General features: G+C 42.2%; 2 long non-coding RNA genes across 2 annotated transcripts in view; one reads left to right on the forward strand and one right to left on the reverse strand.

Annotated features, from left to right (window-relative positions):
* Positions 1 to 298: 298 nt before the first annotated feature.
* Positions 299 to 24,868, forward strand: part of LOC117805822 — a 42,429-nt gene continuing 17,859 nt past the window's right edge. Inside the window, exons 1-2 of the long non-coding RNA XR_004629529.1 lie at positions 299 to 397; positions 795 to 941. This is a non-coding gene — a long non-coding RNA (uncharacterized LOC117805822). The remainder of the gene's footprint in view (positions 398 to 794; positions 942 to 24,868) is intronic.
* On the reverse strand, positions 5,722 to 8,902 carry LOC117805828. Its single transcript, XR_004629531.1, has 2 exons — positions 8,252 to 8,902; positions 5,722 to 5,839 (listed from the first exon to the last, which is right to left on the reverse strand). It is a non-coding gene; the product is annotated as an uncharacterized LOC117805828 (long non-coding RNA).

The following is a 24,868-nucleotide window of genomic DNA, read 5'->3' on the forward strand; positions in this document are numbered from 1 at the left end:
AGAATTTTAAAAGCAAGTACTTCAGTACTTTAACTCAAGTAATAATCTGACAGAGCAACTTTCACTTGTATTGGAGTAATATTTGACCTGGAGGATCTATACTTTGATTTAAGTTATGAAGCTGTGTACTTTGTCCACCACTTTAAATTCCTATATAATATCTAACACATGTTGGTTAATATTTTCAATGCAAATACAATGTGTTAAAATATACATTTTATACAACACGACTTTCATATACAATACTGAGAAGTAACTTTGCTGCAACATAGTGCAGAACAGTGCAGCAGATGCTGTTCATACCTCCACCACTAGAGGGTAGTGTTGGCTCTGATTGGTCACTGACACTATGAATGAAGAGAAGGAGAGACTCGAGAAGTTGAGCCGTCAGCTACAGGTAAAGGTGTATATGGAGAAATCAATATGTGTCAGGATTAAAACACCAAAACGACGTTTTAGTAACAGAAAACGGTTCATAAATCTATCTTATATACAGCAAGAAGTCAAAACGCTCCTAACTGCTGAGCTGAAAGTGTAAACGAATCCATGTTTACATTTCAGCTCAAATAAAACCGTTTTCCAAACCTGTAAGCTATTTTAGGGATTTGTGTGAGAGCAGACAAACTTAATTTTCATACTAAGTTTTCTGGCAAACAGTAGCAAAGTTCTGTGTACTTATATTGAGTAAATTCAGTTTGAACCCCCTTTAGCTATTTGCTAATCCAGTTGCTGACACACAACTTTGTCAGAGTTAATGTCATTTTGCTTTGCTAGCCTTTGCTTTCTCTTCACAGATGTGAAGCATCATCAAAGTGTGCTTCTCCCCTTGATGCATCCATCTACAGTAGACACCACCCTTCAGAAGGAGATCTGTGTTTGCTCCTGGGATTACATTAGCACACCAGAGGCCTGCTAGACTGTCACACTGCACACCACCCAAGGTAAAGCCTCCTCTCTGTTGATAGGTGCCATGGACAGTTCAGTATAGTTCGAGGGACTTCATGGCGTGCCTATCTTTCTCTGTGGTGTTCGGCCCTCTCTGGAGTGTGTTGACTCAGATGGGACGAGCAAACAGAACCGGGGTGAAGCCATGTGGGTGCTCCTTTCTCATGGAGCCCTGGCCCAGTGGATTAGGCAAATGCCGGCACATGAGAGGGGGGGTGTTTCGGTGCGGCCTTCCTGACAGGAGGTGATGGATTAGGGCTTTGTCAGAGCCCATGTCGGCCTGAGGGACCGGTGATGAAGGGAAGGTGGGAGGCAGAGGGGAGATCAGGGCCCGGGGGCAGCCCAATCCCAGGATCAGCTACATGTTGACAAGGGATTATCCTGTTTGCTGTGTTGCTTCAGGATCTGAGGTTTCATAGATGAACAGGGAGATGTATAGCAAGCGTTCGAGCACTGGACTATGGTGGGCAGTGTTCTCAGACCTTGAGATGACGATCTGATCACATAGATGGTTGCTGTTATAGGGGAAATTATACTTCTGATATGAAATGTCACCAGAATATTGCTGTCAAAACCCGTATGTAATGCAGGTTTCCATATCAACCAATGTTTGCTCTGTTTTCTCCCTTCAGAGATATGAAATCAGCAAAAATCTGCTGCTATAGTGACTAGTCGGAAAGAATCCTTCATTATTTTGGTTTCATTGGCCCAGGATTGAGGACCGCTGATTTTACAGCAGCCATAAATCCCCACGCATGAACACAGATTGAGTTACAGTAAGTGCTGGCGATAGCTCCCCCCCTTCTGGAAACGGTGGTGGCATGATATCTCAGCCACGTTTGCCTCTTGTGTGGAAATGTGAAAACCAGATTGTGTCTTTTTATGGGTTTCCTTTGAAATCCGGCACACTTGACCCTCCCTCAGCTGTGATTTTACTGCACGCTCTGGTTTATTTCTGGAAGCCTCCTACCCTCCTCAGCTTGTTTAAGACTCCTGCCTAAGTGTGCCTTTTGTTACTTTGCCAGTTGGGACAAACAGTAAAGTGAGGTGATTAAGTATTTGCATGAGGTCTTCTACAACCCAAGAAACCACATGGAACATTCTAAGGGAGGTTTGTCAGTCCGCAGTTGTTGGTACTGACAAATAGAGCAGTCTTTAAGGGGAACAAATTACTAACGCTTGGCATTATAACCTGCTGGCACTGCCAAGACATTTGGGCTTTGTTTGAAGTTGATAAACATGAACAATTAGATTTACTCAGTCATGTAACAATATATGAAATGGAGAAAATTATACTCCAAGGAGGTCTGATATTTTGTTGTTTGACTGTAGATATTTGTGCCATTTTACAGTTCAGCTGAAGACACACTGTGCAGATCTGAAAACGCAAGTGATCAGTTCACATTTCACATGATGATGATGATAGGAGGGAGGAGACAAAGGGGCTTGGGGGAGATAAGAGAGAGAGAGAGAGAGAGAGAGAGGAGAGAGAGAGAGAGAGAGAGTAGAGAGGAGAGAGAGAGAGAGAGACGGGAGTGCAAGAACTGGTGACTGACATGTGGCAAGGCTCTGATCCGTCTCTTGACGAACTTGTCACCTCACCACGCTCCGTGTGTCAGGGCCTGCACTCTCGCCCCGTGTCAGGCGTGGGTGGCCTCCTGACGAGCGTTTGAATGTGTGTGTCACGTCCGTCTGGGCTGAAACCTCTCCTGACACACACACCCACGTAATGACACTGACACGGTGCCATCAGCCTGCCATCAAGCCCAGACAGAGTCCCTGGCAAAACACAACCTTTATCTCTCTGGGAATGATTTCTCTCAATTTCTCAGCCCTCCTGCTGCTTCTCTTCCTCTCTGAGTCTATTGCTTATTGGTTGGGTACAACCACAGCTATTATTGTGCAATTTAGGCCTGAAGGATTATATTTTATGTAATTATGACTTAGAAAACACAGAAAAGGGCCTTGGGAACTCTTGGACTCATCTGAAAATGAACCCTGTGCTGTAAATTTTAAGTACCTCTGCAAATGTCACTGAGGAAAGTGCCAGCCAGTCCTACACAGGCGTCACTCATGGACCCCACTCTGTAATTGCCCTCTAGCTGGAACTGCTATGTAATTTTTGACGTGGCTCTGTGGTGGCGCTGACAGACTAAGGGACTTGAGATTAATGCCCAGTGTTAACTTTCTCCAAAGCTTCTGACTCTCTGTGAACCATTTTTAATTCTGGTTTCACTATTTTTCTTTTGCCACTCCATGAGGCCACGCTCAGCTGAAAGGAGGACAGTCTTGCCTTAATTAAAAGCAGCTCAGGGGACAGTTGTAGAGCAGGATATGGATATGACAGGTACTCAGCACACAAGATGTTGCTATTGCTGCAAAAAGCACTACTAAAATCTGATTAATTCACTGAGAAACTGTGAGCGATGTCATTCATATGCACTGAGGAAGGCTGTGTGTCTCCACAGAACAGATGCCGCTCCATTAGCTGACACGCAGAATATTCATCCCTGTGCATTCCTGCAGGTGTGTTTGTGGGCGGTGATCTCCCCGTGATGCACCCACTCAGCATAAAGAGCGGGAGGAGGGAAGGAGGCTGAGTTTTTAGGGACAATAGCCCCCCTTTTAGATGCTCTCCGTGGGTGTGGGTGTGGGCGGGAGGGGGGTGGGGGGCATTTAAAGGCCATTCAGCCCATAGCAAGACCCCCATGAAGACGCCCCCGCATTCTGGGGATGACTACCTGCCCAGGAGCTCTCTCTCTCTGCCCATCTGTCCCCTCTAGAGTCCTCAGAGCTCCTGGAGAGGCTGAAGGCTCACACACACACACACACACACACACACACACACACACACACACACACACACACACACACACACACACACACACACACCAATAGCTGATTGCTGACTCAGCTCTGCATCAGGCTGACGGTGCAAATAGAGCAAGGCAGGGGGTAAAGAGTGTGTGAGCTCCTCCCTGTTGTGTGTAGGAGGGTAAGGGCGGCTGTTGTATATGTTGGGGAGTGAGTCGGCGTGTGTTTGTTTGTTTGTGCGTGTGGGAGTTGCTGGGTGGGTGATTGGGCATTCATTAGTTGTGATGGATGTGTGTGTTGGTGTTTGTGTCAGTGGATGGATACTGTAGGATGTGGAGGGTGTGTGTGGTTTGTATGTAGGAGGAATTCAGAGGGTTTGTGTGGGTGTGCTGTGTGGGTGTATGGCTTCGTGGGTGTGTGAGGATTTTAAACTTACACATCAGCGGTTTCTATTTAAATTAATAATATATTTATATATATTTTGATGTATTGAGACACAAATGGCACTATTTTAATTGTACGTTATTATTCTAAATGTATATAAAATCAATTAAAAATATAATTTATGTAAACACCAGAACATGTTGCATATAAATACAGAAACGGTCTGATTCAAGGTCCACTTACTTGTTTGTTGCAGTCTGATTAGCCATATCTGTACAAGCAAATTATTTGTGCATTGTCCAAACAAAAATAGAAGTTCAAATCTCTCTTTATTCTGACATCAAAATGCTTTCCAAGCCATTTATCTCTGGTTCTGGAGTTTTCAGTCATCGAATAAATCTAAATAAAATACATTCTGGCAAGACAGGTTGATTTAAGTCTAGATAGCTGCATTTCTGGACTTTATATCAATGCCAATTTTTCTTCCTTCTTGAAAACACTTCAGCTCTGGGATATGTTGGTGTAAGATAATCTCGCAATGAAATTTTGATGCCAACATGTGGGCGTATTTTCTCAACAGCATGCCCCCAAGTTTCTTGCAGCAAGGCAGCAGTTTCCAGCCTTATTCCCATAAGTGGGGCTGTACGAACAGGCACAATGTGACCTTCATCTCAGCATGCTCAGCCCATTAGTCCAATTTACTCAGCTGTCAAACTCCAAATTCACACTCTCATCCTTTCTGAGAGCAGAAGGTTGAAAGAAGAAAGGCGTTGTGCATTCCATTCACCCCCCTGGTTTTAAACCTCTCGGTCTTTGCTCAAAACTTGCTGAATAAACCTTCCTCTGTGTCCAGCAGTGAGAAACCAAACCTCACCCCCCTCTCTTTTGGTGGGAGGATGACTGTAGATGAGTTAGCTAAACACTTTCTGGCAGGCAGGCGCGCCGCCGGCTGCACACACGAGGCCTGCAGGCGTGGGAAAGACCTTACTCTGATAATAAGCAGCATTTGGCCCTTCTAACCTCTGCAGGATTTGGCTCGGGCGAGTTGTCTCTTTCTCCCTCGCTTGTTTTTCTCTCTCTTTCTCACTGTTAGTGGAGGAGTCACAGGAGAGGAGGTCAACCAGGGAGAGGCCCACAGCTGCGGCTGCGAGGTCCCGGTGTGTTTATTTGGCAAGCCCAACCAAAATAAGCTCCAGCCAGGCATTGCTCCTGAGGACCGGGGCCACCACCGCTGCGGCGCTTTTCATCCTAACAATGGGGGAAAGTGCTCAGACAGAGGAGGGAGCCGCACGGCACAGTTTACTGTACGACAGCTGCCTCGTGTGTGGGGGAGGAAGTGCTGCAGATGTGGACAGGATAGATGGTTCATGTTCCCACACCTACTCCTGTTGTACAGTTGTTCAGCCGTGCCAGTGGTCAATGAATGAGTTCCTTGTTTAGCATGAGAAAGTTTGTCCATCCTATGAAAACACCGACAAGGCAGGGAGTGAAAGACTACAGTGTCTGAGATTGACATATAATGTGTACAGAGTGAATGATGTGAATTCATGGAGTCGTGTACTCAAATATCTCAAAATAAACTTTCAATGTTTTTTTTATTAGAACACATTAACATAACAAATAGATGTAGAATATACAAGTCTGTTTTCCATCGTCCTTTTACATGCCCCCCAATCTTTCCAACAGTCATCCAAAACTGTCAGAAAGACAGATAGACAGATAGATAGACAGATAGATAGATAGATAGATAGATAGATAGATAGATAGATAGATAGATAGATAGATAGATAGATAGAGAGAAAAAAATAAAGAAAGGGAAAAATAAATAAATACATACATACATAGATAATCAATAAATTTAACAAATACCTAAATAAATAATAATGATAATAATAGTTTGGGTCCAGAGATGTGAGACTTCTTTAAATATGAGATGATAAGTTGCTATCTTTTGTTAAAATGTACAGATTTTACTCTGAAGAAATATCATACTCTTTTAATGATGGGACATAAACATGACATCTCTAATGTGTCAGCCTACTTGGCAGCTGAGAAGTTTCATTATTCTGAGCATTTTGGAGGACTCCATTTAAAGTGGCGTTGCAAATGCATATCGTAAACTAAACAAACAACACCCCTCACACCTATACAAGATTATTTTAAAGATGGGAATAAAAAGCCCCTTGTCTGTCATATAAGGTCAAAGTGCCCTTAGTTAAACAATTTACAGTCTCTTTGTGTTTCACCTAATCAAAGGTGTTGCCCCTCACTGTTAATAGCTGGTATCTTAAAAGCTAATTTTGGAAGTGCCATGAAATTCATGAGGTCACAACAATGCCTTTGATTGGCTGACCTGCTCTGCTATCTCTCAGGTGATCTTTAGTGAGCTGATGACCCTTTTATATGCAGAACAACATCCCCGTCCAGCTTTACTCATCAAACAGCCCCGCACAGACCTCCCATTCAAGGGGTCATTCAACCCCACGCAAAGGTGCACAGGTGCGCCCCAGGCCGGGCGACACTAGATGACTGACAGTTGCCCGCCCACTGCCCCCTCTAGACACCAATCAATCCCTTCCGCCCTACCTGCCTCCTCCCTGCTACCGCTGTGCTCATCTGTTACGGGCTGTAAAAGCTGACAGATGATTAGCTGTCCTGCTTATCTAGTTCGCCCCACCCATCCCACCCACTCTTTGCATGCTGTGGAAGTCAACATTCAGTTGTTTACCTGTATATCGCCCTGTGTTCTTCCAGGCCCATGTCCAAGGCATCATCCTACTTTTTGACCTTTCCACAAACTCTACTCAACTCGTCATCTCAAACCGCATCCGTCCTTCATCAACCATCCCATCCCACTCCTCCTTACATACGCCCAACCGGTCATTCAGCAGCCTGTTCAGCACCCTTGCTGAAAACGCTGGATATGTTTGCCTGAAGGGGCCTCACTCAGCTCTGACAGTGGGGAGCTGCGTGAGGCCACAAAGAGGGACACGTGTCAGCATAGCAGACAGACAAAGCAGGTGCTGTGACACAGGCTCAAGGTGGGGCAGCTGTCCGTCAGACCTGCAAGACCAGAGCACTGACTGAATCACATATGGACACTAGATCAGGGTCGGAATGATTGACAGCCAAGCTGTTCACAGTTGGAGTAAACACTACTGACCTTAAACTGACCATTACTTCACTGACAATCAAGTTTTAATCATCCTGGCAGATGGCTGTCAACAGGAGGTTGGCGATATGATCCTAAACTTATATCACAGTATTTTGTTTTCTTTTTGCAGTTATGGTATTCTATCCATGTATTCTATCCACTACAAAATGGAGAGGAATCAAGCATACTCACTTAATATGATTGCCTCCCTCACTCAAACAACTTTGGGATGCCCCAGTCAACTCATGCTTATGCATAAGAGCACAGAAAGATGCTTTCATAAAAACATGTTTGATGTTTTGATGAAACTTTAATTAATTGAGCTAAAGCAGAGCTACAATTGGCATCAGGAGCAAGCGGCAACCTCCGGTCTCAAACCATGAAGCCCATGCAGAAGTGTTATAAACTGCAATTCATCGAGGATCCGCTTGAGGCTGGTTGCAGAAACGCCAGAAACCACATAGACACCAATTCAAAAAAGGCGATCTTTGCAGCATTAATAAACATGTTTACAGCCTGGCTCAAAAAACGGCTTGGCTCCACGTCGTTCATTTTTTCTAACACCATGGCTCAGAAGATATTAAGATTATTTTGTCCAAATAAGGACATGACTGACTTGACTCCCAGACAGGAATACATAGCTGTTGGCTAGGAGACTCAAGCTCCACCCCTTTACGTCACACTATGCCTGGTTGAGTTCCGCATTTCCAATATGGTGGCCGCCGTCGATTGGCTTCAAAACAGCGCTCAGGAACAGTTGGCTAACGTCATGGTTACTACGTCCAGTATTTATAGAGTCTATGATCAGGAGTAATGCTACAGGTACAGGCTACTTTGACTAGCGCCTTTAATCATCTCAAGACAACCAAGTCATCAGTTGAAACGGAGATGCAAATCCCTGCAGCCCTGTTACATGCCAACATTAAAATCGCCAAGAATGGAGCACAAGCTTACCTGATTACCGTGCCTCAATTCACTTCCATTGTAAACACTGACACCTGCTTTGAGGAGGAGGCGTGGCTCCAATCTTACTTGTCAGAGTGGAACAAGCAAAAGGCCACGATTCAGTTGAGGAAGTAAATCTCTGTTGTGTGTCCATTGAAGTCATAGATAAAAATAAAAAAATGTGTTAAACCAGTGATGAAGGTATAGCAATCTTGTCATGGCAGAATGTGACACTGGTGACAGTATTGAACCCAATACACAACCAAAAAAGACTGTTTTCTGCTTGAGGTATCCGCCTATTAAAAAGAGATGGCTGTCTGCAAATGAGTCTTGTTCTATCTGAGGTTTCTACCTTGTACAAAGAAAGCTTTGCATGTGTTTGTACATGGTGGATTATGCCAGGGCCTCTGTAAATAACATTATAAAGACTGAACCTGTTCTGTCAGTGTCGTGAAATAACTTTTGTTGGGATTTGGAGCTGTATTAATGAAAATGGATAAATTGATTGATTGATGAGTGATGATGTGTCACAGCACTTACAATTACAATAAGCAGGAATTTTCATTGTTTTGTTTGACTAATTGACCAAAATCTCCAGCAGACGTTGATCTGTAAAGAGTGTCAGTGACTTTAAATGTCCTCTTGTTGTCCATCGTGTTGGGATTAGTTTAAAACTCATAGAAATTGCCAAAAGTCTACATTTTCCACTCTTTTTATACACTGAATGCCAACAAGCAGCAGAGCTAACATACAGTATCCGACACATCTGTCAGCGCTCATCTGTCCCCACTTTGTGCTACATGCAGGATGCTACCAGCCTCCCCCAGAGGGCCCCGATTCTTAACCATTACCCCCCACCTCCTCTGAAATTAAAATGCAAAAATGCAGACAGCCCTGTGAGATTCCTCTACATAATTTGCTGTCCTCCCCCAGCCCTTATAACCCCCAGCTCCCCCCCCCCCCCCCAAAGCATCACTCTGAGCCCTGACAGCAAGTGGGTGACTTCTGACAGGTCGCATTGATCTCCTGGCTGGGAAAGAAGTCAGCTTGACAATGGAGAACATGTGTCCGTTTTAGGACAGGCCCTAACTTGTCTGACCCCCTCATTTGGGATGCGCCCACAGAAAAGCCGTTCCTCTGCTGAAGAAAACAATTTTATCTGCTCAGACTGGAATTCAGTCATTGATCAGTGTTCTTTGAAGCTAAATTGAAATGCTTGTACTTTTGTTTTTCTTTGTAGTAATGAACAGAAACGTTGCTCTTTGATTCTACAGCCTGTAATGTTGCACACTCTGCTTCTTGTATTGTTTTTTTTTTTTTTGGGGGGGGGGGGGTAGAGATTCAGGCCTTTTTTGGGGTTCCTTTAAAGCGGCAGCAGGGAGAAATATGTTATTGTCTGTCTGTGATTAGGTCTTCCATGTTCCATGTGAACATTAAATAAGAGCCAGCCCACTTCTGAAATGTCTTTGATAGATGATATGAAGAGCTTAATTCCTTTATAGAGCTTTGAAATGTCTCTCTCTGCTCTCATTAATAACAGGAGTCATTATGGGAACATGGCAAGGGAAGAAGATGGTTAAGTTTTGGCTGTGCATTTGACTCTCACAGGGACTGTTGCTGTGCTACACACATTACACTGATTGTTGGAAAACCGCTCAGTTTCACACTGTGATGTGCGTGCCTGAAGTACAATTGGCTTCAGCATAGGGTGGGATTGTCCCTTTCTTTCCTTGGCCTACATGTGTGTGTTTATGTATTTGAAAAAGACTGGAATAACTGATGCCCCTTGACAAACTGTATTTTCCTAACAAAACCTTTCTTGTAAATGAGCTGTTTTATGGTATGAGTTGATGTCAAACCCTTGTGTGTTCATCATTGTGGAAAGAGACTTAGGTAACCGCATTTGGATGTACAGGTTGGACGTACAGGTATTGGTTTCTGAATTGAGGATTTTTCAGGACGTGTTCAGGGTGGTATGGCCAGAAGCTGAATAGAGAACTTTTAAATCGATTACTTCTCAGTGTGGTTGTTACACTTTCACGTGCTTATGACAAGAGGATATAATGAGTCGGACCTAGTCATCAGTGTTGACGTCTGTTAAGTACTTGCTAAAATAATAACTCATTACTGAAAGATGAAAGGTGATGAAGTCATCCAAAACACTGACTGGCAAATTGTACATGTCCAGAAATGAATGCGTAACAAATAATACAAAAAAGTGTTATTGTTTTAACTGATGGAGTCAAGGGCACAATCCCTCTCTACTTTTTGTTGTTGTAGCAGGAGGGATGTTAGGAGGTGGCTGATTGGTCTTCCTAATGTTTAATATAAGTTTTGTTGTGATTAGGATGATATATTACTTGAAATCAATATTTTTAGAAGGGTCATTTGGCCCATGATTTTAATATTCTATTGTTTTAGCAATTTTTATTATATAACTACTAATTTGTACTGCTATATTTTGATTTTTTATCGATCTTAAACTTTTATCTTTGCCTTTTTCATTGTCTTAACTATTTATGTTTTATCTTTGATTTACTTATTCTTAACTATTTCCCTATTTTAAATTATATATATATATATATATTGCAATTGGTGTGCATTAGTTTCTACTTCTAAATCCATTTCCGTTTCATGTTTAGTCATTATTTAATTTATAAATGTTTTTATTTAATTTTTAATTTAATAAAACAATTAAATCCTGTAAAACATGTTGAATTGCATTTGATTTGTATGAAAATTGCTCTATAGATAATGCTTGATTGATTGACATTAAAAGTCACTGCAGCAGATTTAAGATGTTATACGAAATGAAATATTCTAATTTGCTTACCCTTTCAAACAGAATTGGCCAGAACAGCAGGATAAGTGCATGTAGTAAGACATCTGCATTCCACACAAAGACTTAGGTGCCTTTTAGGGGAAGAAATAAAAAAAGAATACTTTCATGGCCATTCTTTAAATTTAATATCAATGTTATAAATGTGAACCACGGTGACCGCAGTTAACCCTATCCTACTGTACGGGAGTTATCAGCATGGGGGGGTTTGTTGCATTTAAAGGTAGTTTCTCTGCTGATTATTTCGAGTTATAACAAAAAGCTGTTCTTGTAAACACACGTTAACTTTTAAATATCAATATCTAATGTTCAAAGTCTTTTTTTTTTTTAAAGCAGAAAACCAGTTTCACTCCTGTTGTAGCTGTAGTGATGAAATGAATAAGTCCCATGGTGATAATGAGTGTTGATCGTCATCTTGTCTATGCAGTATTAGATCCCTGTCATGGTTTATAAAGTGTTAAAGGCAGCCTTGAGTTTGTTTCCTTTTTTCCCTTGCCTTTGGATCTGAAATGTATCCATTTTGACACTGCTCTTTTTTGGGGGGAAATATGCAAGAAAACAATATTTTGAGTCATCTCATCTGTAAAAGACCACAGTTAATTGATGACATCCCTCCCTGCGTCACTCACGACACCACAAGCTGAAGTGTGGTGAGTGTGAGTGTGTGTGAAAACGACAGCGAGTGTTCGAGTGAGGAGTAGGAGGGTGGCGAGAATGCCTCTCATACTGTTCTCATTAATGCATCACAGCTCGGTCTATACGCCAAGCAGCATGTGCCGAGGGCGCCAATCTGCACTGAAGCTAAAGCTGGATGTATTTCTGTTTGCCATTCCACTGTCCACCATCAAACAGCGTGCCTTTTTACAGTTCTAAGAGTTCATTCTTTAGGCTTTGCTGCTTCTTTGTAGTGATTATATTATCACTATAGTTCCAAAGTAGCTGTTTTGCTATAACTGATATGACAAACTCTATTTGTATACTATCGACGATGCATCTCTTTCTCCGTCCATGAAAAAAATTAACTAAGATATTGCTTCAAAGGGGCTTTACATATCATCCTGTTGACGTAATTTATTAGCCAAGACTTGCACTGGTGGAGCCCTGGGACTGACGTCAGACCTCTTCTGCTAATCAAAGCACATTTGACTCATTGTAAAACAGCAAACATCCCTCAGGTCAGTACAGCAAAACAGATTCTTCTGTTGACCTGAAGCGGACACTCACAGTTCTAGAAAGTTCAATAACTCTTGTGTTAGCGTTTGTGGCGTTGTCCCTCGCTGCTCCTCCTCTACTCTACTAATCTGGTATTAACGCTGCAGAAGCCGCATTTGCCAACAGAGCTGTTAATCATGACATCACACACCCTTTTTTTTTAACCATCAAATAACAAACCAATACTTAACTGCTGGGAAAAAAATGAACACATGCACACAAATCATCACAATGAGGACATGTTTTAGAAAAATGTATTTGAAGTGTATATCACTTTTCAAGTTTGTTCTGTCTTTTTAAATAGAGGAGGGAGGGTTAGCTAGCATTACTGCCAGAAGCCATGAGGGGGAGCTCTCAAGGTTTTGGCTTCACTGCACAAAGCTGTTGTTTAGTCCATAAATATACCAGATTTGATGTTAAACTTATATCCTACATGTTACTTTGTTACGGGACTATTTACTGGACAAAGTCTATTTTGGTACTGTAAATCAGGTGTCCAGCTTTATTTTGTCAAAGGGAGAGAAGTGTGTAAATTTGAGTCTAGTTTTGAGGGAATTTCTAGATCTACACTCTTGACCTCTTCAGGGCAACAGGGTCCCTTACTAACCTCTCACAGTTACATCTGTGACCTCTGATAACAATAACACATTAACCGGTCATTGTCTGATTCTTGGCTCCATTCAGGGCACGGGGTCAGAGTCAAAAATCAATACCTTTTGGGTTTTTTTCTGTTTTCTATGAGGCAGCCACTATCTCCACAAGCAGACGCCTCTAATTACTTGAGAACGGCATGAATCATCCCTTGGTCTTGTTAACTGCAACATCTTTATCATACTAAAACTGAGAGACACATTTAGAGACATTGATGTCTTAATGTGTGTTTAACAGAAATGTATGAATGATTTGTTTCCGCCCTCTATATCCTTATTACTGATTCTGTTTTCTGACGGGTGTCCAACACAGAAGTCTAGTATTTCAAGCTAACCTGTGAGATATCACTATGGTATTTCAGGGGGTCATGTTTACAAAAACATTCTCATAGTTCACAAGAATATTATAGCTCAGTGCTTCTTCCCATGATCCTCTACATGTGGACAGATGGCAAGCATCGTGCTGCTACTTCCTGCAGTTGCTCAGGGGTGACGAGCTGGCATTCAGCGACATTCTCCTGCGTCTCTCCTGTCACAGATAAACACAGAGCTGCTCACTATTCCTACATTCACCTGAACTCTCCTGCTCCTGTTCGTGTCCATCTGGGCTTTGATGTGGGCCATGTCGGGTCAGCTTCTCCACATCCTAGGCGTGACCCGGAGGGGCCCGCTGAATGACTTCCACTGTCTGAGCTCGCTCTGTGGGGGAAAAAACACACGTAGTCATTACAAGAGACTCTCTTGTTGTTGCTCTGTGTGAAGGCATTCCCACCTGTGACTGGGACTGCGAGACGGGTGGAGGGATGTGTGAAATATCAGTCTGAGAGGGCTGGAGGCCGGGCAGCAGCTCAGATGAGACAGAGGGAGTCAGCCAGCTGTGGATCTCATATCACCTTTGGGCCTGCTGGCTGGGAAGGCCTGCCTAATATGATACACATGTGCTACATCCTGTCTGAGCCGCTGCCTGGCTTTGTGTAGCTGAGCAGAGGCATTGTGGGATGGTGTGTGTGTGTGTGTGTGTGTGTGTGTGTGTGTGTGTGTGTGTGTGTGTGTGTGTGTGTGTGTGTGTGTGTGTGTGTGTGTGTGTGTGTGTGTGTGTGTGTGTGTGTGTGTGTGTGTGTGTGTGTGTCCTTTATGTGCATCTGTGAGGACAGCTGGAGAGCACTCTTGCCATGTAATGATCTTCCAAACCTGAGTGTTTATGGTTTATACTCGAAGTAATACTGTTAGCTTTCACTGATTACCATGACTGTTATGAGGAATCAGTCATTTTTAAAGATAAACATTTGATAGAAGCTGAACTTCTTAAGAAAGTCAACTTATTCACAGTAGTCTCATCCCTCTAAAATGTAAAAAAAACTGGTAGTTAAAAACAGTAAAGAAGTTATACACTCAACAAAGCAGTGTAAAATTCCCTGTTTGTTGGTTTGTTGGTTTGGGGGCTTCTAGCTGAGCTATCTTAAACTTCCATATAATGTAATACTATTTTTTTGGATAACGTGATGTTTTATTTGAACAGTGCTTTCACGCCCCTCTGTTCCACTGTGAAGTAGGCAAGGACTAACATCCACTCCTTATTCAAATCTTGATCCATAGGGCAATTGGACTGGTAGAAATTGCCTTACGGATCAAGCTTTGGATTACCATGACCTGGATGACTGAGAACCTTTACAGAAATCCACTCCTTATTGAAAAACTTCAAACTGACCACCCGTTGACTCTTTGTCTGATAATTGATTGGCTGTTTAGTCTATCCAGCTGAAGCTCAGTGATGGCTCCTGCCATAATGCTGAGATGCTCTACTATTTGGATGTAAACAAGTACATATGACAGATGGCATCTTGCAGCATGGCACGGTTTGTCAGTGTTTTGATCTGGAAAATGGAGATAAAGTAGTATGTAGTCTATGTCTGGGTAAAGTGGCAAATAACCTCCTGACCTGAGCAAAGTGTCACCAGCACAGGTATGTGCATGTAAACACATACCTGTGTTGGAGGACTGAAGGCTGGTGGTGCTAGCTATGCTAATGTTAGTCACACTCTGCAAATCTTGGCGTTTAAATTGCCATTTAAACAACCAGGAAATTAGTCTTGATGGAACAGAGTATTTTGGCTTCAGAGTATTGAATAGCTCCTACAATACATATTTTTTGACAACACTACAAGGCCTCATGTCTTCACAGATATTACATGAAATGACAGTTGTGAAACTCACTCTTGTGGAGTTGTGGTTGAGCTTTTATGGAACATTTCAGTCAGACATGTTGAGCAGGCAGCATCACCTGTAATGCTAACATAAGCATGGGATGGAGTGTTTCTTTTTCAGGGACCTAGCCAGGTTTGTTGTGTTTATTTCACCAAATAATGACATTTTTTTTAGCTTCTAGCATATTGCATGTTTGCACAATTTGTGTCTATTGATCTGTCTTTTCTCTCAAATCCAACATATTTCCACACAGCTGCTTTACTCATGAGAGGAGAGTGTACAACTTCTTCATCCTCTTCATCTGCTTGTTATTGTCTGCTGGTTGCTAGCATTGTTTAAACGTTTAGTATAATGTGCGGGCACACATGAGTGGAAACACTGAAACAGGCGAGCAGTGGGAATTTCAAATAGAAGCATTTCTTAAAGTGCATGATGTATATTGATGTTCCACCAGTTTGATTAGATAATTGATCGTCAACCAATCGTTGGATCAATTCAGATTAATAGATTTTTACAGCCCAAACAATTGTCTTAAATTATACTGAGGTCACTTAAAAGAATTGTTTTAGAATGAAGCCCTGCTCTGTGTAGGCTTTGTGCGTAATCTTGGGATGTTAAGACTTGATTCTTGATTGGCCAAAAGTCCAGCATTTTTCTACACAAAGTCAGTGAAGTTCAGTATTTTGCTAGTGGCAAACAGACTGTGTACAAGTTGGATGTGTTGGAATTTGTGAAAGAAGGGATGCCTTTTTATTAACATACACTTTATCTCTAATTAACTCTCAAGTGATTACTGATTGACCCTGTTACACCTGCGCAGATATGACTGAGCTTTAAGCAGCCTTGTCAAGGGAGGGCAGCCCTTTTGATTTTAAATCCACCTTGAGTCTCAAACTAAACCACCGGGTAAAAAGAGTTTATGATGCAGCCCTGCCTGACACCGGTGAGCTGAGATTATTCCATAAGAGGGGAGGAGGTGGGAATGCATTAGAGTCTTACTTGATAATACCAGTCTGACTACCTGGGATTCATTCATATCCCTCCCGAAGCGACTAAAATAGCCATGCTTTGATGGCTTAAAATTAATTACCAATTTACAAAGTCCATAACTTTTTTCTCAACTCCACCTTAAGCTGTACGTTGATATCTAGAGCCAATTTAGGGCAATCAGCCTCCAATTTTAGAGTTAATTGGCAAATGGTTTCTGGCCAATTAGTGGAAAAAGGGTGCACAAAGTAGAAGCCAGCTTGGATAAAAACTCTGAAATAAACCCACAAAACAAGGATCTTTCACATTCATTGCTCTTAATTAATGCATTTTCTTTTATCTTAAGTCTTCTAGCCTTACCATGCATCTATACTTAGATTATTAAAGGATCATCATTCTTTGCTTCGTTTGTGAACTGCACTTTTGTGCCTGGGAGACTGATTACCGGAGGCTCAGTAAAGGCTTTCTGCAGCCACATGCCTGGCTTGTGCAGAAGGCAGGTCTCCCGAGGAGAGGTTAAGGAGAGGAGTCATAACCTCCCCGGGAGCTGCAGACTTTCTCTTTGCCACCGTGTCATCTATCCTGGAGCCCAATCGAGTTATCAAATCAACATATCTCCCATCAGGGGCCTCACAGCTGACACACTCAGAAAGACACCCACAGGGGGACAACAAATTTTGAGCAGCAGGGTGTTGCTAAGAGAAAGGCTCAGGCACCTGTAGAGGTCTCCCCTCCTGCCCACGAAGAGGGCACTCCCGCTGGGCATCACACTGCTCTCTGGCCCCTGGTCAGCCACAGAGCACAAGAGCAAGTTAGCGGGAGCCATAGTTAATGCTGTTCACAATAGGCCGAGGACACAATAGGAGCACTATATCACCAGGACTGTCAATAAATTTAAAAGCAACCCACAAACAATTAGCTGAAAGGGCACCAAAGTTTCATGGCCATAGGCCTCGGCTCTGCAGGCCAGTGGAGACAAACTGTCCACCCACGTGCAAATGGCAGCTGGTGATTCTGCCCAAAGAATACATTCACGGACTTCTGTGGATTACTGCCTGACCTTTAAGTGTGTCCCCAAAAAATAAACCACATGCTGGGCCATTCCTGCAGTCAAGGGATAGTTTATGACTCTTTGAATGTGAGTAATGTCACTTAATAGTTTTTCTTTGTGGCCATATAGAATTGTGTAGTTTGTTCATTTTGTGGTTTACATTGTTGGCTATATAAACCAGGCAGCTGCTTCCTTGATGTTTTATGATGTTGATGCCAAGTGTTTACTTTTTGTGATGATACAAAGCAAGTCTATCTGTTTAGGCTGATAACTTGTAACTTTTGAACATTGGTTTCCTTGTCAAACTGCTCCATTATCCTCTCTCGGTTTGGCTAAATGAAGCTTAAGTGAGTCATCAGTGAATCCTGAATAGCATAAGGTTTCTCTTGATTTCATTTTTTTGTTTTACCATTCTATAAAAACACTGTGTTTGCATTGTCTCTATAACTCTAAAATCATCCAACATGAAAAACAAATGCCATCTTTGATTTGAGCGACTGGGTATGAAGTCCATCTGTTCACAATACCCTTAAAAGAACAAAACGCCCTTTAGGGCAATCAGAGCTTGCCTGCCTTCCATGAACAGAAATCTTTAGAGGCTCTAAACTTACTTCTGAAGTGTCCCAGTTTGATGGAATCACTTACGGTTGGCAAGCGATAAACACTTCACAACAGAATGACAGATCAAGCTCGTCTTTTAGTTTTGGCAATAGAAAGTTTAGAAACCACATTTCTACAGAAGTGAGCTAGCACAGGTTTTGTCCATTAGCAGAAGGTTTCAGGGGGAACATATGCAGGAGAAAAAGATGACTAAATGGCATCTGATTTTTAAAACAAATGTTAAAAAAAACTCTAAATAGCTGGCAGAACAAGTCATAAAAGTTCAACACAAGTGCTTGTGGTGGGGGATAAGCAAGGCAATGAACATATTGTGCCTTCAAAGGGACTTTTAGGGGAAAAAGACCCAGTCAGATTAAAGTGCAGCCTCTTAGCATTCTCTCCATCCAGTGCATCTATAAATCATTTGTCTGACCACCACCGCTCCCCACTGCTGACCAGCTCGACCCATTGGCTAGGAGCCAGGCCTGTGTCCGGACAAGGCCCTGACCCGTTAACCTTGGCTGGAGCCCCTGGGCCAATGGGGCGAGGCTGTCAGAGCTGCGACCCCGGCAGCCAGGGCTACCTGCTGCTCTGGCATAATGCAATTGGACACAGCTATCAGAATGATGGAGCACAGGGAATTCTCCACGCTGACCACTCCAAAGTCTGTTCACCACTGTGGCCAACTCTGGCTCCAGCCTCTTTAAAATGGCCCTTTTGGTATTATGTCACAGATGCCTATTTCTTTTAAGCCTCACGTCCATATTGTCTTTGAGATGCTGCAATTTGGGCCCTTTCAAGTGGGCAGGGTAGAGAAGGTATGGTGTTTTAAATCAGCTTGTTTTCATGCCAGTTTTCCATATGTTTTTTTATGGTAGTGAGAATAGACTTAAAAAACAACAAAGAGTTTTTGGTAAAGGTAACATCTAAACAGGCTAAGTTTCAGAATAATTATCTTTGGTTGGCCTTAACTTTATTCATTACTTAATTCACACGCCATGTATGCTTTGCTCCGGGTCCTTCCAAATTATTTCCATTGTTATGTCTATGCCAGGTTATCCCAAACTCCTGATGACATTTCCTCCCTCTGTCTCCACTTCTGTTTTGTTAATGGCATGAGGTTCACACTGGTGGTATAATTACTAACATTAGACCAAACCAAGAAAGACTCTGCTGGATACAAACCCCATGAAGTCTAACCTGCTGTTTGCCTGTCAAGAGAAAAGGTGTTCCAGTGATGCCCTCACTGGCTCTATGTAAACCAAATTACATGACAGTGTATTCACACAGGTGTCCCCCCCTCACACACCTGAGGGACCCCCTCTGAATCAACACAATTAGCATCCTCCATGCCCCACAGAGTTGTACTCTCAGTGCAAACAAATGCACCCGACTGACAGGCAGCTTAGGCAAATGACTTGTTTGGGAAGCAGGGTGAGTCTCTTTAGGCTCACGGAAAGGCTGGGTGAATCTCAGCTGGGAGCGTTTGCATTACAGAACAGCGTGAGAAAAAGAAGCACCTGAATACAGCTCACCTAAATTGACAGAGGTTATCTTGTCAAGAGTGGGATTTAGACTTTTCAACCTCATAGCTTTTACACCCCAGTTGCGATTTTAGAAGATGTTTTTAGGGAAGTGAAATGTGATGAAATGTTATACAACGGTATGATAATCTCAACACTTTCATATAGCTTTTTTTTATCATATTGCATATGGTTGGCCCTTAAAGAGCAGATGAGAAAATACCGCTATGTATGTTATTTGCAATGGCTATCACTACATACATAGTTATAGGTAACCATTTGTCCCATTGCTTTCTTTTTCACATGTAAATGTAATGCTAATAACTCTTAGGTCTGTCAACTCATGAAGAGTAACTAAGCTTAACTCATGAACCTCAGTCACATACTTGGAATTCTGTCAAGAGATTCTCAACTAAACAATTAAACGTCACCCATCATTGGCACCATCATTACTAGTCAGTTAAACCAATTATCTCGTTTTTATTATTGTAGACTCAAAATGTAGATCATATATTGTGTCAAAGCAGTACTGTAGCCCAGCCACCCACCATTGGCAGGGGCTGTAGCTCTGGTTGATGGTAACTGCAACTGTAATGCTCTACTTTTGGATTTAATCCTGCAAAGATGATAGATGCCATTTTGTGTCACTGCGCAGGTTGGTGTTTTTTTAATCTAGAAAAAGGGGATGATTTCGTATGTTAGCACTGTCTTGTTAATCTGGCATTTAACTACTTGACCTGAGCAACATGTAACCAGCACAGGTATGTGGACGTCAACCTGCAAGGAAGACTGATGGCTGGGGTGATAGCTCTGCTAATGTCAGACACACTAAGCAAACCAATTTGACATTGTTTACCTGTAGACTATGTGATCCTGTTTTTAGGTGTTAGAAAAAAGTCAAAATGTAGCACTTTTTTGTGTGTTTTCTAAAATATTGATGAGTCGGATGGCCAGAATTCAACTTTCAGTTTATACAACTAGAAAATTAGTCACGTCAGAACATCCTTAATTCTGTCATTATTGCTTTCTTTCATCATTAAGTAACTCATACTCTTCAGGCAAGTTTGAGCAAATGGATGAATACAAATTAAATCATTGAGAAATCACAAAAAACTATTTGATTGTGTTTGACAATTCTTTGTACACTTTCTGAAGTTTCCCAGTGCACTTTATCTGCTGAGCATTTAACCATATAAAAACAGCACGCCAAACCATGCAATAACATTCGGACTGGTGTTGCCATGTTAAGATTAGGACAATATTTTTTTTCACATTTCTAGTAGGATTGTGTTCTAAACATTAGAAATTCAAATAGGTTTACAATGACACATTATTTTTGAACTTTTCCCCCTTCATATCTTAAAGCAACATTCATCCATATGGTTTGATTATCTGAAATCTTCTGTGATTTACCAAAAAATCTAAAACATACATTTTAAGCATGGTATTTTCCCATAAAGCCAATCCTATCCTTTTATTCTATGGATTGACTTTTCACATTTTTCCTTTTTTTTATGAATGCATGAATTTAGATAAAAGAATGAGTTCTGTTGGCAGAAAAAAATGTTGAAACCAATTAAGTTTGAGCTCAGTATGAAATTAGCCTTTGTGTTGTCTTTCAAAAACGGTGAGTTGTCTTCAAAGCATATTCAATATGGGCCAGTAGATCCCATTACTCATCTCTGGAAACGTTTAGTTTGGGGTCCTGACTCTTTGAAAGGGGCCATAGCCTTGCTACAATGTCCTCTATGTCTTTTGCTATGGACCGTGGTCACCAAGCTGCACATGGTGAGTCAAGAGAGAGAGGTGGGCGTGGTATTATGTCCTAATAGGCCAAGCTGGACAGACACCCTGATAGCATCTGCCTGCTTTGTCAACGGAGGAGATTTTAATGGAAGAACTGAGCGCAAAACATTCAGCAGACCAGATGAGGACAGAGATGGATGGTTGTGAGGTCACAGGCTTCTTCTGGCCAACGGGTCCAGCTTCTTATCTCTGAACCTCACAACCCAATCGATTGGTTTTGGGGCATTAGTCATCAAGTAAACTTAGGTCACAGATTTCTTCTAAGGCCCTTGGCCACGGGCAAAGCCTTGTCAGCCTTCATGCATGTGCCCCTGTATTGAGATGGATGAATGCTCAAGTAAATATGCTCCCACTGGCAGAGCTGCGTCAGTGTGAGATATATGTAAGGAACGTCAATGGGAAACTGAATTGTTGTGCGTTTTTAAGTCATGTTTAGGAAAAGATTAAAAAACTGTTATAGATTTTAGGATCCAGGATTATTGGGTTCTAAGCCCCTTTTATAGGTGCTTTGCTAATTTAACATTTTGACAGGTTTCAAATAGAATCAAGACTACTATTCCTTTAAAGCCACTCTGTCAATTTGCCCCGGAACCAGCAAAATTAGCAAAATTAACGCACCTCACTGCAAGATGAATGTGTCAAATGTGATGTTTTTGCATCCTCTCTAGAGGCAAGAAATGGCCAATTAAAGTTCTTCCCTTTGATCCCATCAGCTGTTCGTGAACAGCTTATTGGACTTGGACAAAGATTAAGACATTTCTGTATTGCCTCTTCCAACAAGCGAATAAGATGACTAATATTGCGCCAACACGCATTTACCTTGACATATAGATGTAGTTCAATTTTAGCTAAGATTTGATGGTTAACTTTAGGAAATGCATCCTTACACTCACTTTTAATACATTATTCAGTCAGTCTAACTCATAAGATTCCTTTTCTCAAAGAGGCATGGTATTTAAGATGTCTGATCGGGGGGTTGAGGTAATAACCAGGTTTTAAGTGGCCTGAGGGGCTGCAGACAGAAATCATGGTGCCCTGCAGGGTAGCCATTAGGGCACAAGACCGAGGGAGCCAAGAGGATGTCTGCACCCCAGGGATCTAATCTGGTACCATGGGCTCTCCTTTGGAAAACGACTAGTTCCACGATTCCTGAGCTCTCTCAGGTTCTGGCAGGTGCTTTAGTCCACCAACAATTAGTCTTCCCCTAGGTTTGGCTACTTTTGTGGCTGAATTAAGCCCACAGGAGCATTAACTGTAGTCACATTAGCTCAAATGGAAAAGTCAGCAGGGGCACCTTTTTCGGCTTGGTTAACTTTATTGTTTCCATTTTTTGTTAGGGATGTTAATAACATCCAAATCCGGACTAAGTCTCAAGGATCTTTTCATACAAAGTCAACAAAAAAAAAAGAGATTGAAAAACTCTGCATGCGCTAACAAACTGCTTAACTGGCATAGCTATTCAGTCAGTTTGAGTCAGTAGCAAATGCAGCCACAGCTGATAGTAATGTGAAGGGTTCCTATGTTTGACTCAAGCCTTCACACAGTTTACTTTTTCTCATTATTGGCCTCTTCTGTTCTCACTTCTTTGGTCTATAAGCATCTGCTCAGGGCTCTTCTCAGTGAAGTCTTCACCTCTTAATCTTGGTTTTGGGATTCAGCCCTCTTCTTATCGTAAAGCTTTGAGCTGCTTCATGAGAGTGAAATTAATTGTGTGCTAAGCAGAGTGGAATTAATGGCTTGTACTGAAACCTGTGGCCACTGCTGGCTTAGCCCTCTGCCGATCCCCCTGATCCTGCTTGTTACAGGAGCTTGGCCATTGTAGATGGTGAGATGATTGTGTGGTTTCAGCCTCTTGTCTCTGTCTCTTTTGTCTTCCGAGGGAGCGCGGGGATCTCTCTTTTGTCTGCCTCCATGTTCCTTTCAGGCGGTATCACAGCTGGCCTCTTTAATTCACTCAGGACATCGGGTGACCCTACCCCCCAAGAGGCTACTGTAAACACACTCACACTCTCACACATACTCACATCTGAAAGGGTTGATTTCTACATTCAAAACCTTTTGGAAACAATGTCCCAAGCACCCCTATAATTGACAGGATACTTTGTAGGGCATGTATCATGATATGTGACAAATGCAAAGCTAGACCCCTCAGCCATGTTACTTTTCTTTAAAAACTGCCGTGAGTTACTTAACAGTTTGGCATTTGTGTATATTTGCCCTGATTGACTTGTCTCGCCAGCAACCAAAGTCTCAACAAAAATGTGAGAGTCAGCTTTACAAATGCATCAGGTTGTCCCTGGGAATCCCCAGCATGTGTTGTCTAGCCATCTGCCCACTCTAAAGATGCCGACTCATTGAGCTCCACAAATACAACTACTATACGGTCAGACAATTACCCTTAACAGCTTGGTAATGGGTTTATGGTGTCTAAAGTGACGGCCCGCAAAATAAAACTACAGGATCCCAACAAAAACCTTACATGGCTGTAAATATGTATTAACCAGAAAATGGGCCTTGTGTGGGATCATTTAGAAGAAACAAAGACCGGCCCTCGCACAAAGAGGCAAGATGCTGTAAGAAAGAGCGGATTCTACATAGCTAATGAGTGGGTCACATAGAAATGTAAAGAGGTGGGTCTTTAGGAAGAGTGGTCGCCCCGCTGTCCGGGCCAGATAGACTGTAAAAAGTGTAGAGGTCCAGCCACTATGCCCACTGTCAATTGTGGCCATGCTAATCCTGTGGGGCCCCCAGTTATTTCTTGAAAGTCTTTTATGGCAAGAAGTGGAGGGAGACCGAGTCATTATTGGAAGGAAAGGCTCTGATAAACCAGAGATGATAAAGGGGCTTTGTTGAGCGTTTGTTCTGAAGAGAAGCACCCTCCTCTGACCCCACATAAAAATGACACTTCTTACATCAGCAACAGAGGATCGACCAATTTACCTCAGGGTCCTTTAAGCGTTAAGGGCCACATCAGACAGTGCCTACTCTCCTCCACGTGAAGTGGTCAGCCATTAAGAGGAACTGACAGAGAAACCCTTGTGTCAAATGAACATCATATAAGGACACCGGCATGAAAAACGCACAGAGAGGAGCCTTGTTCTTTTGTACGTTTCGCAAGGTGTTTGAGTGTAGACAAAGGACTTCTTTGGAAATAATGATCAAAAAATTATTCTTAGTGATGCAATTTCTGCAGTGGCTAAAGCAATAAAAACGCAAGACTGGAGCAACAACTAAAAACACCAGAAACATCTTTAACCCATCAGCATCTTAAGTTGCACATTTATGTCTAAAATATCATGTAAAAGAGGGTAAATGAAGATACTTGCACTGCACGGAAAACTCCAGGCCTCTCCTCCATCACCAGATCTAAATGGCTGAATTAGGGGGATATCAGTGTTTTTGTGTTCGTGGAGATGGGGACTTGGAGATTATACCACCGATTGAAATGTAAAGCAGCTATCGCAATTACCCATAACCTCAGTGCGAACCTTGCCTGAAACAATGCAACTAGTTTCAAAGGCTGTGAGGCAGGCGCATCCCTGAGAGATAACAAGAAGGCATCATTAAAGGTAAAAGAAAGGAAAGAGGACTTTTATCTCTTTGGTAATATTGCCCCTCAGCTAAGTATCTTTTATATCTTTTTTTAAGGGGAAATGAAATCATTTAAGATCAATTTGGGAGTGAGGTCACCTATTTACAACATTTGTAATACGTTAATTTTTATTTTCTTGTATGAAATAAGACTATTTGAAT

Source organism: Notolabrus celidotus, chromosome 2 (assembly GCF_009762535.1).
Source record: "Notolabrus celidotus isolate fNotCel1 chromosome 2, fNotCel1.pri, whole genome shotgun sequence".
In the NCBI taxonomy this organism is placed as follows: Eukaryota; Metazoa; Chordata; class Actinopteri; order Labriformes; family Labridae; genus Notolabrus; species Notolabrus celidotus.